This window comes from Rhagoletis pomonella, unplaced genomic scaffold (assembly GCF_013731165.1).
Source record: "Rhagoletis pomonella isolate Grant_MI unplaced genomic scaffold, Rhpom_1.0 Rhpom_scaffold_00010, whole genome shotgun sequence".
Classification (NCBI taxonomy): Eukaryota; Metazoa; Arthropoda; class Insecta; order Diptera; family Tephritidae; genus Rhagoletis; species Rhagoletis pomonella.
In genome coordinates this window covers 22,207,302-22,226,217 of record NW_023458564.1, presented here as the reverse complement: position 1 = coordinate 22,226,217, position 18,916 = coordinate 22,207,302, and the positions used below count along the sequence as shown (strand labels likewise).

General features: G+C 34.6%; 1 protein-coding gene across 8 annotated transcripts in view; it reads left to right on the top strand.

The window, feature by feature from the left end:
• LOC118746163 overlaps positions 1–18,916 on the top strand; it is a 114,912-nt gene that overhangs the window by 71,671 nt on the left and 24,325 nt on the right. The window lies entirely within an intron of this gene.

The window sequence follows — 18,916 nt, the reverse complement described above, 5'->3', positions numbered from 1 at the left end:
CTTCATCTTCATCTTCATCTTCATCTTCATCTTCATCTTCAACTTATCTTTATATTTGTTTTTGATTATATTCTTGTCTTTGCATTAGTCTTTTCCCGCCCAATTGGCGTTTAACGCAGCTATTCGTTTTCTATACCCGTCATATGCTACCTGTACCGTGACGTTAAATATTTATCGCAAACATAACGGAGCTATAATAATAAGATTTGCTTCAATAATTTGAGTTTAACTTTTTAAACAGGTGGCCACCCTCTTCAGGCACCTCAAACATATTTTAATTGTGTTTCTGTAAGCTCTTTCTGTACTGTATAGTATTTTAAGCGTAAGACTTTTGTATAATTTAACTAAATTTTACTTTTGAAACAGGTGGCAACCCTCCTACATTTAGCTAGAAAACACGACTTATTCAAAACCATTTCTTTTGATACCCATATTGGGATAATTCGTTTAACTTAATAAATAATTTGAATTTGATTTTCGTATATATGGCAACCCTTTAAAAGACTAAAACCATACTGCACATCTGCAGGTCAAGCCCTTTCATGTGACACCTCATTTTTGAAAATCGTACGAACGATACAGATTTTATGACTTGATGTTAAATATTTTACGCAACCCTCTGCGGCAGAGAAATTTTGAATTCGATTTTCTAACATGTGGCAACTCCTTTCATGGAACTAAAGCTATGTTGTAAACCAGAAGGACAAGGCCTCTCATGTGACACCTCATTTTTAAAAATTGAACGAACGATACAGATTTTTTGACGTGGTGTTAAATATTTAACGCAACCCTCTGCGGCAGAGAAATTTTGAATTCGATTTTCTAACATGTGGCAACTCCTTTCATGGAACTAAAGCTACGTTGCACACCCGAAGGACAAGGCCTTTCATGTGACATCTCATTTTTAAAACTCGAACGAACGATACAGATTTTATGGTTTGGTGTTAAATATTTAACGCAGCCATCTCCGAACTCGATTAAGAAGTTTCACTTCAAAAAAATGGTTACATGCCATCAGGCTTTCATTTGTAAATTTCTTTAACAGTAGGGGCTTAAATAAACTACAAGGCTTTTTTTCTTCAACTTAATTTATTGGCACATTTTAAAACGTAAAATTACTTGATTTAGCATGATGATAATGCGAACAATGAAGTGCTATTTGAGCGAGCTCTTACTCATAATTCAATTTGCCATGAGACGAAACTGACGAGCGATAATCTTTCGAGTTTTTCTGATAAAAGTCATTCGACAGCAAGAATGATAGAATACAAGATTGCGCCGATCAGAGAGGATTTTTGAGAATAACTTTTGTGTGACGTCACACTGGTGCAATTGCGAGAGAGAAATGCCAAAACGTGAGCAAGAATGGAAGAAGAAGAAAAAATGATGCAAAGGAAAACGTAAACAAGTTGCACCAGTGTGACGTCATGCAAACAACGATTCTGTCAAATTCGTTAAGAGAAAAATAGCGGTACCGAGATCGGCGCAACCTTTGTATTCTCTCAATCGTGATTCGACAGCACATCTTATTAACGTGCGGTCCCATCAGACGTCGAAGGGTCGCTGAAGGTGGAAGAGTGGTCTAGATGTTTCTTTAGTTAGTTGAGGCCAAACGAGTCGTGGCTCTGCAACCAGAGAGTGCAAGATGTTAGCAGACGAATAGATTTCTTTCCTTGCCAGTTCATCGGCAAAAAAATTATAGTTTAAAAGAACTAAAAACACGCTTTTATTACAGTATAAACTAAAAAGTAAGAAATATTTTATAGATATAAAGATTCCGTTTTATTAAGAATAGGAAGTTCCATAACTTGATATATTTTAACTTTTTCAACTGGCTTAAAATACGATTAAAGTGATTGGCCCGTAGTCATAAATAAAATAAAATAAAATCAACTGTAAAGTTAGTTGCAACTTTTTGACATAATTTTTAATGGGATGATGCTATGGTAAAGGTACCACCTGATTAATGTGTGAGGTTAAGCTCCTGCTAATAAAAAAATGAAACTGTGCTGAACTGAGTGGAACGGAACTGTTCCCAGTGGAGAAAGGCTTTCAAATTTCTTGCAAATATTTATATGAACTGATAGGAAAGCACAAACAAATATACATACATATATATACGCTTTTGATCCGGTTTCACGTAAGTGCATATGTATAGCATGTTCAGTGTGTACGCTAACAGCTCTTCTGTGCTTCGCACAACTCCGGACGGAAAACCATCGCAAATTGGACAAAAATAACCATCTTGACTTTCTTGACTGAGGGAAAATGGTGCTCGCTTTTTTCTAACTGGCGTGCGACTTAAATAATAAGTATTCTACAATCCATATTTATAACCTAGAGAACGAAATTCGTAAATAACACAGGCCATGCGCTTCCAAATGCACTTCCGGAAGTTCTTACTTACTTACTTCAAGGTGCATATTTCAACAAACGGTCCACACTCCGAACGCTATGATATGGAAACAATAAAAATGCTTACCTTTCGCACGTGGCTAGTGCTACGTTTACTACCTTCCAAGAAAACTTTACAGTTAAAAGTAAATTACAATGCTCATAATAAAGAAATGAAATTTAGTAATAAAATTATAAAATAAACACATGTGTTGAAAGTACCAACCATGTGTACACACATATCGTCGTTTAAAGTACAAAACCGCGTATCAAGAAAATGCAAAACCGCGTATGTGAGGTTGCATAAATTATTTTCTAGAAAGTAAAAACACTCATATTTCAAAATGTTTTTTCTTTTTTATAAAGCAATCGCATTTCTGGCTAGCATATTTTAGGACGAATGGATAAGGATTGAGCCAAGAGCTTGTATGAGCAAATCCAATTTTTGGCAGCAAATGCCAGTTACGCGGTTTTGCAGAATGATGATACGCGGTTTTGTACTTTAAACGACGATATGTAGATGCATACAAGCAACCCAAAAACAGAAGCAAGCCGCGCCAACTTAACATTATGTACTGACTAACAGTATAGACATTAGGGTGGTCCAGAATAAGTGAAGTCGGAATTTGAATGCCCTCACCCCCTAGGATTGTTCTATATCGAAAAAAAGTATGCCCCTATTTTTTTATTATTTTGAAATCAAAAAATATTTAGAGGTCGCTCAAAGCGCTCCAACTTTCTCATTTATTTTGTATGGGAAAAAAACAACTTTTCGTGAAAATGGTATGGAATTCTTGAAAATCAATATTTTTCGATCGAACTCTGGTTCTCTTCAGGAGACTTCCAATAACAATATCCAATTATTTACTTAACCATTTTTTAATAATGTAGATTTTTTTATTTATCCCCCCCATTGCATTTTCTGGCATTTACTAGGGGTTTTGGCGGTCCTATAAAATATGGTTACTAAGAAAAAGTTGTTAAAGAAATAATTCGGTTTTACTACTGGGAATTTGTTGAAGAGAAACAGAGTCCTCCGATAAATATTGATTTTCAAGAATTCCATACCACTCCCACGAAAAGTTCTTTTTTCCCATACAAAATAAATGGTAAACTTTGAGCGCTTTGAGCGACCTCTAAATATTTTTTGATTTTAAAATAAAAAATAGGGGTATACTTTTTTTTGATATAGAACAATCCTAGGGGGTGAGAGCATAAAAATTCCGACTTTACTTTTGTTACATGCATTTTTGGACCACCCTAATATACATACTCCTGCTTACATATTTATGTATGCAGTTTGACTGACGTTAAAAAGATTAATGTGCCTAATTGCCATTGACACGTTGACCAAGGTGTTGGTGATGATGATGACAACAATGACAAACATGACTATAATGACAATGAAGATAGCGGCTTAAGACGACTTTATTGCGTTGCTGAAGCTAACCGGCGCACACAAGGCAAAAGTGACGATTTAGTTGGACAAAAATAATTAACTAATAAAATTGATTTGGGGTGTGGGAAATTTATATTATATATGTAATGGTTTAAAACTATTTAAGCAAAAAAAACAGCATTAATAAAATAAATTAACCGACCCCTGCGAAAATGGTTTTATCCACTTTGATCTGAAATATGATGTTTACATTTTGATATTCACATAAAATAAAAAATAATAGTAACGGAAAAATATTATACAGGTAGACCTTGGACCTTGGGGTCTCGTAGCAAAATAAAAACTTGGAGATTTATTTTTATACTTTTATTTGTCAATCAGCTGATGCGAATAGATTATTTGGTAGCAGTAAACAAAATACAATGACTCCTAAAGTGGTTCAAAGGGGCAGCTAAATTTTTGTGAGGGCTTTCTAAACAAATGAATTTTTTTTATACAAATCAAATGACGGGAGTACCCTCACTTTTTTATCATCTACGGACCAATTATTTTCTAGTTAATTTTACACAACTTTTTTAAATAACTACAATTTTAAAACCGATAGTCGTAAACTAATGAAAAAATAAATAATATAAAAAAACTTTTTAATATACAACGCTTTTATAAATGGACTAAAAAGTAGAATATAATAATTCTCAGGCCCATTGAATTTGTTTTGATAACTTTTGATTTTGAAATTTTAGCAAAAGTCATTATAAACAATTTATGAGATTGAAAATGAAAAGCGTTGATAAGCAAGTTGATAAAAGCGTTGTAATAAAAACTTACTCGTAAAAAGTCCTTTAATATACGTAAAAATAATATAATAATTTTAAAAAGTTCATCCGCACATACTATAACTAATACAGGGCTTATATGTAATACTTCTGTATTGATAGTAACGTATCTTCACAATCTGTTTTTATTCCCCAATCAAAAGGAGACAGCCTACTAAATAAATGTTTGCCTGTGTTAGTACAAATGTATATTTGTCAACTACTACAAACAAACAACAGTGAAGTCACTTCAGGAGCGGTTTAAATAAGAAATAATAAATAAATAAAAATAATTAAACAACCAAAAATTTTTCTCTGAAAGTGATTGATGCAAGATTTGTGGTAGCCGGCGGATTTGAATAAGCAGCAAGAGATGTAAAAGTTACACCTGAGACGATCACCGTAACCACTCTTAAAAGATGTACTTATAGGTTGTGTGTCTTCCTTTCCAGCGCCTTAGCCGAAATGTAGCGTCTGCCCGTTTTCCCCAATACGGCTCATGATCAAGTAGTACGATATACGGACTAAGGCATCTAGTACCGGGATTCGTGATCCCCGAGGGAGTCCCGAGCACTTTTTTGTGTCCCGAAATCCTGGGATCGAGCCCTCGGGATCCCGGGACCCCGGGATATAATTTAATTTACGACCAAATTGAAATTAAACAAAATTCAGACACTGTAATGGCGTAAAAGAATTATTAAATTGCAACCCTAAAAATAATGCATATATTACAATTCTAACACTACTTTTGTTCTATATTAAAATATATATAGCATATAAATGAGGCATTCTTTTTTAATATCGGACACCAAATTTGGTGTCACAATTTCGATTGGCTTCACTTTTTTTTTCTTCGGATATATGTATGATCTGTCAAAGTTTGGACCTTTTCGTGATTCTGACTAATCATGTACTTTTTCAAATTGTTGTTAATAGCTAAGTGAACTTTAGGACAGTCATGAATATCATATATGTATATAGAAATGTTAGGCCTATTTTTTTAGCTTTAACATGGTGTTAAGATGAAGTCTCTACGATGGACAGAACTCGAGATATGACAATTTCAAAAAGTACATGAATGGTCAGAATAATGAAGAAATTCGAATTTTGACCGACCATATCTCCGAAGAAAAAAAATCCTCGAATACGTGTTAGCTTATATACATGATATAATTTTTTTACGAAATCCGTCCGACATGTATTTATACATAAGTATACATATCTATGTGTATACTATATGAAAGTGTAAATATGATATCTTATTAGTTTACTGTTTGTAAAAATGACTGCGACTGCAATGTGAATGAATTTCGGTACCTTAGTTTTTAGTTTATTCGGTTTGTAATTAGCTTTTTAAACAGATACAAAATAAAGACATTTAAGTATATCTCTTTGGTTAAAAGCACAAATTAATTTTTATTTCTAGCATCCGCACTAAAGCAAGACTACAAAACTAGTTTGTTACCATATTTAAATTAATGGTAATAATATCCCGGGATCCCGGTATTACCTATTTTAGTTCCCGAAATCCCGGGATTCACAAAATGGTCCGGGATTGGATGCCTTAATACGAACGCATGCAATATGATTTAATTTTCCTTACTTTTTTGCTCATACAAACAGCACAGTTCCGCACCATATTTTTTTTGCTTTTATAATTGTAATTTTATTTTGTAAATAGTGACGGTAACTGCACCGCTCCTGATTTTTTATTATTTTCAAACGTCATTCTGGGTTCATTGGCTGGTCGGTTTACTCGTTCTAGCATTATATATCTGCACTCTAATGTTGGCGGATGTACTTTCAACGTACTGTCAATACATATAGAAATCTTACATATATGATACAGGGCTACCGCGTATGACTGATTGAAGTGCCTGTGCGCACGATATGCATTCGGCAAGTTGCAGGTACTCTAGTAACATAATGCAAAACGTTGCTTCATAAAGGTGTTCTTACACGATATGTATTTGCATCTGTAAATGTTACTTTTTCAATACATATGTATGTAATTGCGTATAGGTATCTGTCAAATTCACAGTCTTTATTTAACTATTTAGAAATACGTTCTTTGAAAACGAAGTAAACTAAACTCAGATGATTCTATCTGTGTGTCAGATGAAAATAGAAACATTTCTATTTCGTATGTACGGGCATCTGCTTTGTACAGAAACAAATCTAATTTGCCTTTACCCGACATGTTGGCATTTCCATATGTAAAAATGACATGTACACATGCAAATACATATCGTGTAAGAACACCTTAACTAATACTGTCCCTTAGTTGATCAAACATTAGGGAACGTTCACACGAATTTTCATAGATATTAAATATCATCGCAATTTTAAATTTTTGTCCAGCTAAATCGTCACTTTTGCCTTATGTGCGGCGTACGACTAGTGTCGCCTGTCTAACTATACATATGCATGTACATATACATATGTACATACATAAGTATATATACATATGTATGTATGAATGTACTTATTTTAACTATCTGCCGTTGGCCAGCTGTTGTCTGGGAATTTTGTCGCGTGTCAACGACACGGTTGGATTAGCGCACTCAGCGACGTACTGCCCCCAGACGTGGACGGTCTTGTTTTGCTTCATTTGTGCCATATGTACATACGTAGAATGGCTGGGAAGTGAGTGAGTCAATTTGTGTAAGTGTTTCGTCCGATGTTTTTGTTGTTGCTATTGTTTTTGCTATTAATAAATATCAGCAGCTTAAAGGTGTTAGTTTCGGCACGCATGCGCGTATTTGCTTAATTGTTTGTAACAAATCACAGACAGATGAGTGAAAGTAATCAAATTGCGTGCAACATGTGGCACATTGACTTTATATTCATATGTTGGCAATTTTAGACTGAAGCCTATAGATGAGCAATGGTTGTAAGTTTTACAAATGTAAGTGCTTTCGTTTTTAGACTGCTGCTGTAATAATTTTTATGCTGATATTATTTTAATATTCAACACTATTTGCTTGAAGTAAGGAGCGCGCTTATACATATGTCCATACATGCATATGTACAAATGTATATGCATACAGCTTACCGTGGGCTTAAATAGATCTGAGTGATTTTCTGAAAAGCTAGCTTTTTGTGATTTTTTCCGCTTTCATTTAAAAATGTGTAGCACAGTTTTAAGCCTTTTTTATGCATACCGACAGCTGCTGCAGCCGCGTGGTTAGGGGAGTGTATCAACTCTTGGTACGACTTAGGCTCTATACCTGGTCTGAATAATATTTAGAAATGACAAAAAAAAACGCTTTTTCTAATAGCCCCTCGACATACAATGGCAAAGTTGCTATTTGTCATTCGGAGTAGATATAACTCTCCGTCGCAACGCCCATCGAGGCGTGAAACGATACAAGACCATGCTCGATACTTTTCGCTGGCCACCAAGTAATTTGGGTATCGATACTTTTGAACTAAGCACTGAGTAGGTATCGAAAAAAATACTCGTATCGAAAACCGATACTAAGTCAAATTTTGCTTCGGAATCTTTTCCTCCACTGTTATTACTAATGGACCTCTGCACACTAGACCGCGTTCGAGTAGTCCGAACGCAGACTAGACAGAGCTGGTGGGTCTGGTGGCGAATGAGGACAAAACGGAGTATCCGCATCCGCGGAGCATTCATCTCACGGTAGGCAATTATAATTTCTGCAAAGTAGGAGACTTCGTTTATTTAGGAACCAACATTAACAACGATATTTGCCCTGAAATCCAAGGTAGAATCACTCTTGCCAGCAATTGCTACTTTGGACCGAGTGGACAATTGAGAAGTAAAGTTATCTCTGGTTCTACAAAAATCACACTCTATAAATCACTCATAATGCGTCTGCTGGTCTATGGTGCAGGGACATGAACAATGAAAACATCTAATGCGGCAGCGCTAGGAGTGTTCGAGAGAAAGATTCTACGGAAGATTTACTGGCATCTGCGAGTGATGAGCTCCAATAGCTTCCCTGCAAAAATTTAAGGACCTGGTGGTCCACTGGGTCGTAGTTTTAAAGTATGTGCAAACGGACCAGGTTGCATACTAGTAGTTTGTTATGCTGACCTGGAGCACTTCAAATGTAAAAAGCTGATATATGTGTTGAACACGTCTTCGTGGCCCATCGGCATTTAGATTCGGTTGCCGAATATGCCAGGGTCCAAAAAGTTTAGTTGTCTAGGTGGTTCCATGTTATGCCACGTTGGACCAGATGTGGTCCCATCTTATGCAGCGGTGGACCAGAGATAGTCAGGTCCAATGATATCGTAATGTTAATGTAACCATATTTTCTCCGTATATTTGGACCATTTTGGTTACTAGGTTACAAGGTAGCGTGGTCCTATACTAGCATATAACCTAGTCCCACTTTTTTCAGGGTTACATCGGATTAAAATATAGCTGCTCCGCTGGTTCGACCATTTCGTACGAATAGACGCAAACGTCGCAGTTCTGAAATTGTACAACGCAGATCCCGATGCTTGTAGTAGAGAAAAATTAATGTTTCTCCTGCCATGGAAAAACCAGGTACAGTAGGACTTGCTTGCACTTGGCATGTTTAATTGGCGTCAGTTCACACAGCAGAGAAGCGATTGGCGTGGTTTATTGGACTTAGTCCGAATTTCTTATGGGATTGCAGCGAAAATCAAAAAGAAGAAGCAGTCAGTACACTATTAAGTCTGTTTTTGTTTTGCTTTTTTTGGTTATGCAGTCTAATGTACATATAATTACAACTTCAGCTGCTGAGGGAAATTTTCTTAGACTCATGTCGATTAAATTTTTTAATTTAAATAATCGCTCTGTTGAATTGGGTTTTTGTAGCTGCCAAAACTTTAAATTTTAAATTAATATTAATTTCCTAATATTTTATGTAACTATCGCTTCTTCTTTTCTTTTCATTTTTCTGTTAAAAACTCCAATCGTCTTCATGTTTTGTAATGTACTTATGTATTGTATATGCATAATCTGAATTTACATGAGTTTCTGCCAACCCACCGACATCATTGATTTATTATAACACGAGTAATTACCTACATATGTATATACATACTATCTATATACATACATATATTAGCCTAATGTCTTTTTACACAAACAAGAAATGGGTTGTTATTGAACAATAGGAGTTGCTGGTTACCATCATACTAATAGTCATACATAGCTACGTACATGCATGTTTATGTGCTATGTTTCTCTTAGGGTGATAAAATCAGTTTTTTACATCGGATTTTCGATTTGAGGCTGCTTTATCACCAAAAAAATTCTCAAAAGCGTTGTTTTCGTTTAATTTTGACTACTGAAAAATATTGGCGAAAAAAACAAAAAAACACACTGCGATCTATACTTCTTTATCCAGCTTTTTATAAAACAGCAGGAAAAGTCTGCTAATTTATCCGAGAAAATAATCAAATTGCCGTAAGTAACTTCGAAAGCAGTTATATATTAGCACGGTAACGGAAAAAGAAAAAAAAAAGAAAAATGCATCTGATCAAAAGATGATTGTACCTAAAATCTAGTGACTGTACCGAGTATACCTTTAAGTCATCAAACGTCGGAAAAAGGTACAATTGTACCTACTTTTTCATCCCTGGTTCGTATATGGGTGAAACACGCATGTGGTCACAGAGCGCTCAGTAAGCTACATATGGCATGTCGATCACTGCGCTAGATAGAGAAAGAAGAGTGTGTGCTATGACATGCTCAGACTTGTTTGTCTCAGTTTCAGCTTTGCTATCGCCGCGAGTTGTTTCGGTGCGCGCATAATTATTTTCAATATAAAGATTCAATCCAACCGGGGTTTCTCAGTGGATATATAATTTGAAAGTGTCTATTTAGCCAAGGGAAAAGCAAAGCAGTACACTTAAACCAACACTTCCAGCAACAGATATTGACCTGGATATTCGCACTACTTTTCCTGTTTTATCGTTCATTTTTAGGAAATTCTTATCACCCTATTCATATGTATTATGCACACTAGGAACTATTTATGTAAATACGTATGTATTTTTTATGCTTAATATATGCAAATAAAGGAAGAAAGTACACACAACAACCATCGAGTAAATTTTTATTTGTGTAAAATTTAAACTTTTTTCCAATAATAAACGATTAGCTGATTTTCAGCAAGCTCACAAAATTAATTGAAAATTGGTATCAACCAAAGCATTGTTTTTATTTGCTCGACAATGGTTTGATTCAACTAACAATATTGTCTAATCGAGGTAGTCGTTTTGTTATTATTAACAAATATACATTTGTCCTAACTAGAAGTCTGAAGTAAATTGCAGACTTTCGCGCACAAGATATTTATTTCGCTATATCCAACTATGCCACTTGGTCACTATAACCAAGTCTTGGTAATTATAGCTAAACCTTTTTCTGGGTGCAGGGTTAACTGCGCCTCGACTACTTTACGTTGATTTCAACTGACAACTTCTACATGATGATGTCGCAAAAAAAGCCAGTTTTTTTCAGCTAACCCCAAACCGGTTATTAAAAAGTTCACTTGTAGTGTGCCAATTAATGGAGTGTTTTTGGTACTCTCGATTTTTATACTTATTTTAGGTTTTTATAACTATTTAGAAGAAGCTATTAACATACATACATATATGTACATATATGTAAGCCCTGCTAGCAAAGAAACGTAAATTTTGCCGAGAGTGCAGTTCAGTTAAATTTTCCGTATCCGAAAACGCATACAAAAAACTCCTACAGTTATTATCAATTTTGGTATACAGAAAACGTTCGAAAAAGATGATATCATTTGAAAGCAATAATTGTATTTTATTTGCTCAAGCTAAACATTTGAAAGCATGCATGCATAGTCGGCAGTGGCTAAACGTGCAGAGGAGTGTGCCGCTATTTGTTAAACGCCAGAAGGTGCCGGGTTCGAATTCCGTCCGGCGCTTCCTAATTTTATTTTATTTGTTTTGAGCCATGAAAAAGTATCTGTGAAGTGCAGAAGGTAAGCGTATTGAACGGAAAGGTCAATCAGACAAATTTCAGAAAGAACAGCCGAAAACGTATTCTTTTCACCACCATTTTGGTACTTTTCTGTACATGCGTTTCTGCCGCATACTTTAGTGGGAAAACGGATCATTAAAGTATCCGGAAATGGAATCGGTAAACGGACAAAAATCCGGTTTTCATCCTTTTTCCGTTTCGGATCGGTTTTCGGACTTTATGCTGGCTGGGAGGCTTAAGCCTTAAGCGATCACGATCGAGTCCAGAAAAGCGCGCCAATATATATTTTTTTTCGGTACCAAATGGCGCGTATTGAAAGTTTCAAGTAAACGCAAGTCCTTCTCCAATTGATTCATCCGAACATCCAGAAAAACGGTTTCGTAAAATAGACGAATAATGATACAACCTAGTATTTACAAAAATTCTAGTTTAACTAAATTAGATGTAAATCAATTTTCAGTGAAACGAAAAGGTCATAATTATATGCATGCGTGTAACTATGTATAAGCATTCAATGAACCTCGCATTAATTGCATTCACATTTCTATCTGTTTATGTATATATTTATGCTCAAACATAGGCTCGGAAGCTAAACCAGCAATTTACCATCAATGAGCCATTATATGCATACGTGTGTAAGTTTTTTGTGGCTTTTTCCTTTTGTGAGGGCTAACTGTTACTTGCGGGTGATACATTTGCCTTTATTTATATAGATTAACTACCTGATTGTTGATTAGAGTTGGATATGCAAATGATCATTGTTGTTTGTTATGCTTCGGTAGTTTCTTTATTTCGTATGTTTCTTTGTTATTAAATACATAATTGATGAGCAAGTAAGTCGGTTGCCAGACACTTAGCCAAGTATATGTTTGAAGTGGAAAAGTTTTCTGATTTTAGATAAATATTGTAATTTTCATAAGCGAGAATAATGAACACTGTTGATTTTTGTTTGAAGTAGTCCGAATGAATACACGGACTTCGATAAAATTAATAATGGTACAAGTTAGATTTTTTTATGGAAAAAATATTTGATAGTTTTTACTCATATAAGATAAATCAAGGCGAACTCATGTAAGGTGGTTTTACCAGAGCATCTAAATTTTCGTCTTTTCAGTTCTTAATGCCAAAATTATGCATTCCCTGTAATACTTTCTGTCATTGTACAGAAAATTTTGCTGGCGTAATGTTTGTTTTTGTACTCCTAGTATCACCTTATATGAATTCGCCTTGAATTGTATTTTTTTATAGAACAGCAAAAAATGTATTTCACTTCAATAAAACACTCAACAAAAAATTTATACATACATGAAACTGGGCCCGAATCACGGCATCGGTGTCCGAATGAATTTCGATTCGAATGCAATACAATTAAAATTGAAAAAGCGAACTCGCTACCAAATTCCGTAATCTCAAAAAAACATTTCGAATCGAATTTGATTCGATCACGGAAGCCATTATTCGGGCGCTGTATAAGTCTAATAGGAGCCTCAAACAATTACTTTTCTCAAAGAAAAAAAAAATGTTAATCAACATTACATTTGGAAATGCTTACAGTTTGAAATCCCATCCGTTTGGCAGTCTCCGGCACGAACGTGTTACAAGCCAAGGTACATATATAAAACAGGTAGTTGTAGGGATGGAAAAACAAATAAATAATAGATTAACTAATCATGTGATCAATCACAAGCCAAAATATCAAATTGCAATTAATTGCAATTATTAAGAAATGATGGATTAATCGAATTTTTTATAGTCACGGTGAGTATTCACAAAAACGCGTTTCCATAAATTTCCAATTCTCTCGTTAATTAGCCTTAACTAAAATAAAACCGGTACATTTAGCGGCGATGATAATTCATTTTATCTTCTGGGTGATCAAAATCATCATCTTTTCGCCTTCGTTCGCCTGTTATTTTTCAAAATGTTCTTCTGTTAAAGATTGATTTTTTTTTTAAATTTATTCATTAAAAAATAAAAAAAGCTGGAATGATTAATTGTCAGAAACTATAAGCCCTATCGGGAAGTGATATACGGTTTATGTAGAATATCATTGGCTTTCATTTGCCGTATTTTATATTAAGATTTTTAAATTGGTTCGAAAGATATATGTACGTGATTAAAAGGAACCAATTTTTGCTTTAAGCTGAAAACGGTAAATTGCAAATATCTCGAAAACGTATCCATAGAAATCACCGGAATCACCGAGCAATTCTATATAGGAATTGGGTAGTGGCATCCATAGAACGTGAATTTGTTTGGCTTCTTCCACCCTTTAATATAATGATGAACGCAGGTTCTAAAATTAAAAACTTGCCCTATTTAAAGTCGTGATATTTCACTAAGTTTGTTCCGTAGGGACGACTCGTATAAAAGACGTTGTAAGTATGCATGTTGGTAATCTTGCGGTATTCTTGGAAAATCTATGAAAAACCTTGTTTTGAGCATTTAGTCACCTTTTATTACCATGTTTATAACAACTCACTTTATTGTTTTATCAGATTTTCGTACAAACTTTGCAGTACAATAAAATTATTTGCTATACAAAGTTTCTTTTAAGACACACTGCGTGAGCTTAGCCATTGGCATGGAAACAGGGTGATTGTGTGTAATGTCAGGACCCCCCAGGTCCTGCACTTATCCGATCTTCGGTGAATACCGCCCTGCATACATTGTTAAAGTGGTCAGAGGAACCCTTCACGCATAAAGATTATGCAGTAGGGGCCTTTTATCAGTAACAAGGGGGCCTTCAACAATGTCACTCCAGAGGCAATAGTCAAGTGTATTCATAATCTGGGAGTTGAAACTATCCTCATAAGGCTTATCTACAGATAACTTCGTGATAGAACTGTCGCGGCGGAGTGGGGGAGCGCCTGCACTCAGGGCAGAGTCATTAGGAGCACCCCAAAGGTGCTTAACATACATATGCTGAACACGGCGCCTCCGGATATTTCCGACCGAATTCTCGCAGCACCAAATGCTATTGGGCTAAGGGAAACCGGGTCTCTTTGTGACGTAAAAACGGAAAAGAAGACGTTTCTCTGCTGCCGAAAATGTTTTAATAGGATACCTTAAAACACGTTACCTATCAATGGCTATTGATGGGGATTCTGATAGACCATTGTGCGATTGATATTCATGCGGTGAGACTAGGAGTTTTAACTTATCCTTTTTTATCAGCTGTCAAGAGGAAGATAGAGTGGAATTATCTCCACACTTTCTTCTAGTCTGTCGATCCTTCGGGAGGCTAAGATGGAAGCATTTTGGTTCGCAGTTCTGAACAAACACTGGGCTCCCTGGGATCAAAATTAGCCGCATTCGAGATTCCGTAATCGGCACGCGGTGTTAACTTAACCCAACTTAACCTGTACTTCTTTGAGCTATGAAATAGTTGGTCACATTAGTGATAAATAATGTAATGCATTTATTATGAGTTCTAGATTCTATTACTGTTTAATATTTAATCAGCAGGCAACGGATTTTATGGAAATTGCCTTTTTTCTGCTAAAGAGATAGAATATATTCAATTAAGAATGTCCACGATTTGGCTTTCTCTGATTCCATATATACACATTTGATGTTGCCTTTTTTTGCCTTTTTCAAGATATTTGCCTTTTCTACCTTTAAAAAAGTGATTGTAGCATTTAATTTTTTTTTTTTTAATTAAAAAATATACATATTCAAACGTTCAAACGTTCCATATTTACGTCGAGCGCACATTTAGTACATTCAAGGCTTTTCTTCGCGAAAATCGAATGAAAATGCTGCCAGAAAACTTCAAAATGCATCTTGTGGTTCAATGTTACTACAACTATACAGATTAAAGTTTTATGAGTTAGAAACTCGAGAGGATAAAATAGTCAAAAATTCGAAGTACAAATTTTTCATATAATGAAACTAGTTCATAGTTCTTCTATTTTTGCTGTAATATAAACATTTCTAAAATAGATGTGTTTTTTGATTGTTCTTCGTATTTTCTTTCTTTTTTAGTGCCTTATTTTGCTTTTTTGACAATACCTAGTGCCTTTTTCGCTATTTTGTTTTGCCTTTTTTGTAATACCTAGTGCCTTTTCCCGCCTTTTTTGCTATTTTATTTTGCTTTTCCAGCCTATTTCGTTATTTTATTTTGCCTTTTTATAGGTTTTTAGGTCCTAAAAATCCGTTCCCTGGTATTCAGCATTCGAATGTATCCAAAAAGTCGCAAAAATTTCATATTGAATCACATTCATTCTTGCATTACTGGTAATGAACAAGTAATTTTTAGCAAAAAAAAAAACGACTTAAAAAAAATATATATCTATATATTTCATGATCCAATGATCGGATCAAATTAGTATGGGACCACCTCTGAGACACTACCTTTCCGTTGCAAAAAGAATTATTGAAATCGGTGGACGTGGTGCAAAGTTTTAAATATTTCGACGAACTGATAACCTCCTCCTTTTTTGGAAGTCGGTTAAAAACTGAATGCTCCAGTTTTCTTAGGACATCGGCGTGGGAAAAATAATGCATTTTCGAATGTGAAAACGTCTGATTATTTGTTCGAATACAATACATTACATTTTCCCACTGGGAAGGGTTTACAGGGTGTGCTAGCTTAGGGGTTAGCGCTTCTGACTTTGCACATCGATGATGCGGGTTCGATTACTGCTGAAGTCTAGAAAAAGAAGTCTGATGAGGAGATGTCGTGATCTCCGAAATAGCAGATATAACTTCTACCGCTAAGACTTTGTTGCTTTTTTCCATTTTTCCTAAAGAACGTAATCATGGTACAAAGCTAAACAACAATATTGAAATAAATATCAATGTAAATATTTTTTTTGCAGAACTTTATTTTACTTTTCAGGAACTCCAGAACTATTGAACAGCTACTCATAAAAGTTTTATTTTATTTTTATTTAACTTTTTCGGCCTTTTTAATGTTTTTCCGTCATTTCATTTTCCTTCTCAGGTGCTCTAGAACTTTTTCAAAAGTTACTCAGGACAGATCACATTTTTATTTTTCTCAAAAACTAAACTCTTTCGACTTTTGAAAAAAATGTTTGTCGGCGTAATTTTGCAGAACTTTGTTTTCTTTTCAGGAACTCTAGAACTGTTGAAGCTACTCAGCACAGTTTTAATATTTTTTCAAAAATTTAACTTTTTCGACTTTTTCGAAAAAAGTGCCCTTTCGGCGTAATTTTGCGGAACTTTTTTTCCTTCTCAGGAATTCTAGAACCATTGAAGAGCTACTCAGAACAGATTTAATTTTTATTTTTTTCGAAAATTTAATTCTGCGCAATTTTGCAGAACTTTTTTTCTTTTGTAAGGCCTCTAAAACTATTTAAAAGCTCCTCACAACAATTTATATTTGCGTTTTTGTCACACGTCGTATGCTGCGTAAATCTGTCATACACAATTTTTAAATCAATTTGTATTTGTTAAAATATACAGAACTTTTGTTTCTTTTCAAAAACTCCAGAACTATTGAAAAGCTACTCAGAAAAGCTTTTTTGCCTTTTTGCGAGAGAAATAACAAACCGACGGCAAGGCGGCTCACGGTTGCATTTAAGTATCGAGAAAGATTGCAAGAAATTCAACCGCGTTGTGAAAAGCCAAAAAGAGTTTTCAGCGATTGTCCCAGCAATTCGCTTTTCGAAAATAAAAACCCTCTTTCGAAAGACAATTTACATGCAAGGTGTGACTGCTCATGCACTTGTTTTTTCATTTTAAAATGTTAGCAAAAGTCATAAACAATTTCTGAGATTTCAGCAGGGATCACACGATTTGTACCTTTGGCAATCATAAAGTGCTGTTGTCTAGAAATTTGTATCAATAATAAGTTATATACGTATGTGTATAATCTCAAATTTGTATTTGCGCAGTAGAAATTTTATGTTATTAGATAAATATTGAATGAAAGACTTGTTGCCAATTAAATCTATTGGAATTGTTAAATAATTAATTATTTCGTATATAAGCGCAATTTCCACGAAAAATCTACCGCGAAAAATAAATAAAAACCCTATAGGCCTATTTGTAAATACTCATATGTAAATCACTTCAATTCTATTGAAGCTAACGTTGCGATCAAAACCGGAAAATCTTAAAAGTGTGAAATAAAATCATTTCCTAAACAATTTTCTCCAATTTTTAAAAATTTTTGATTCGTCAATTCTGAGAAGTCGCAGACGCCCAAAAGCAACATAAGCAATAGTATTTCAATACGGGAGCTTTTATTTTTTGTTTGAGCTCAGAAATTAAAAATAAAGATACCTATTCTTATCTGACAACGTCTTTAGTTGACTATTTCAGTTGTTGGAATCGAGTAGTTATGCCAGATATACATACATCATTATTATCCTGAAAAAGAGTCAAGGAAACCAAATGACATCATGAATTGAACGAGACTTTATTTTAGGTGGCATGGTAAAAAAAAAATTGCTTCCCCTTTTCAACTTCTCAAACGAAAATGGCTGCGTTACACGAAACCTAGTTAAAAATATACATAAGTTTATTAAAATGTAATTATTCCAATAACAATAACATTTTATTTTTACTTTCAAATGAATTGTTATCACATGATAAATATAGGACAGTATGCATGTACGTTAATATTAATAACAAAAACCGAACCCCTTTTCTCTTGGAAATTAGAGTGACGGACTAGATATAATTTTTCATATAGTTAATGAGGGCCCTGTAAGAAAGTTAATCGATTTTTAACTTGCAGGCTATTAGTTTAAAAGTCATTTGCTTGCAATCAGTATTTTACTTAGAATTCGAACCTTAATTAATTCGTTTCTCAAAAATGCTATATGTAAGTATATAATGTGTGTCTCGCTTTATGGCCAAACAATTTCGTTCACGATGGACAAGATCCAGTTTTCTTTATCGCTAAATATTTCTTACTGGGAAGTTGTTACAATGCGCATGTGCGGATTGTGTCATACTATGTAAATAACAAAAAAAAACAACAATACCAATGCACGAAGAAGGATTATGCACGCAAACGTCAGTCTGACATTTTCTACTTTGCCATGGTGACACGTTTTTTACACAACTAGTGGAACATCGAAATTTTCTGAAAAATTTAACTGTTACTAAGCACTTAACCGATGCAAAATTAGAAACAAAAAAACATTAAAACGTTTATACATACATAGATCAAATCAAAATCAGTGCCTTTGGTATATATACAAATGCTGTTGCAACATTCTAGATTGTGTCGCTGTTGTTGTTGTTGCAAATCAAAACGACAATGGCATCGAACCAACAAGACACACAGCAACAGCAACAGCAACAGCAACAACACAAGCAGTTGCAGCAATCACCGATTGGTGCAAGACGCGTTCGTACCGATTTGAAAAC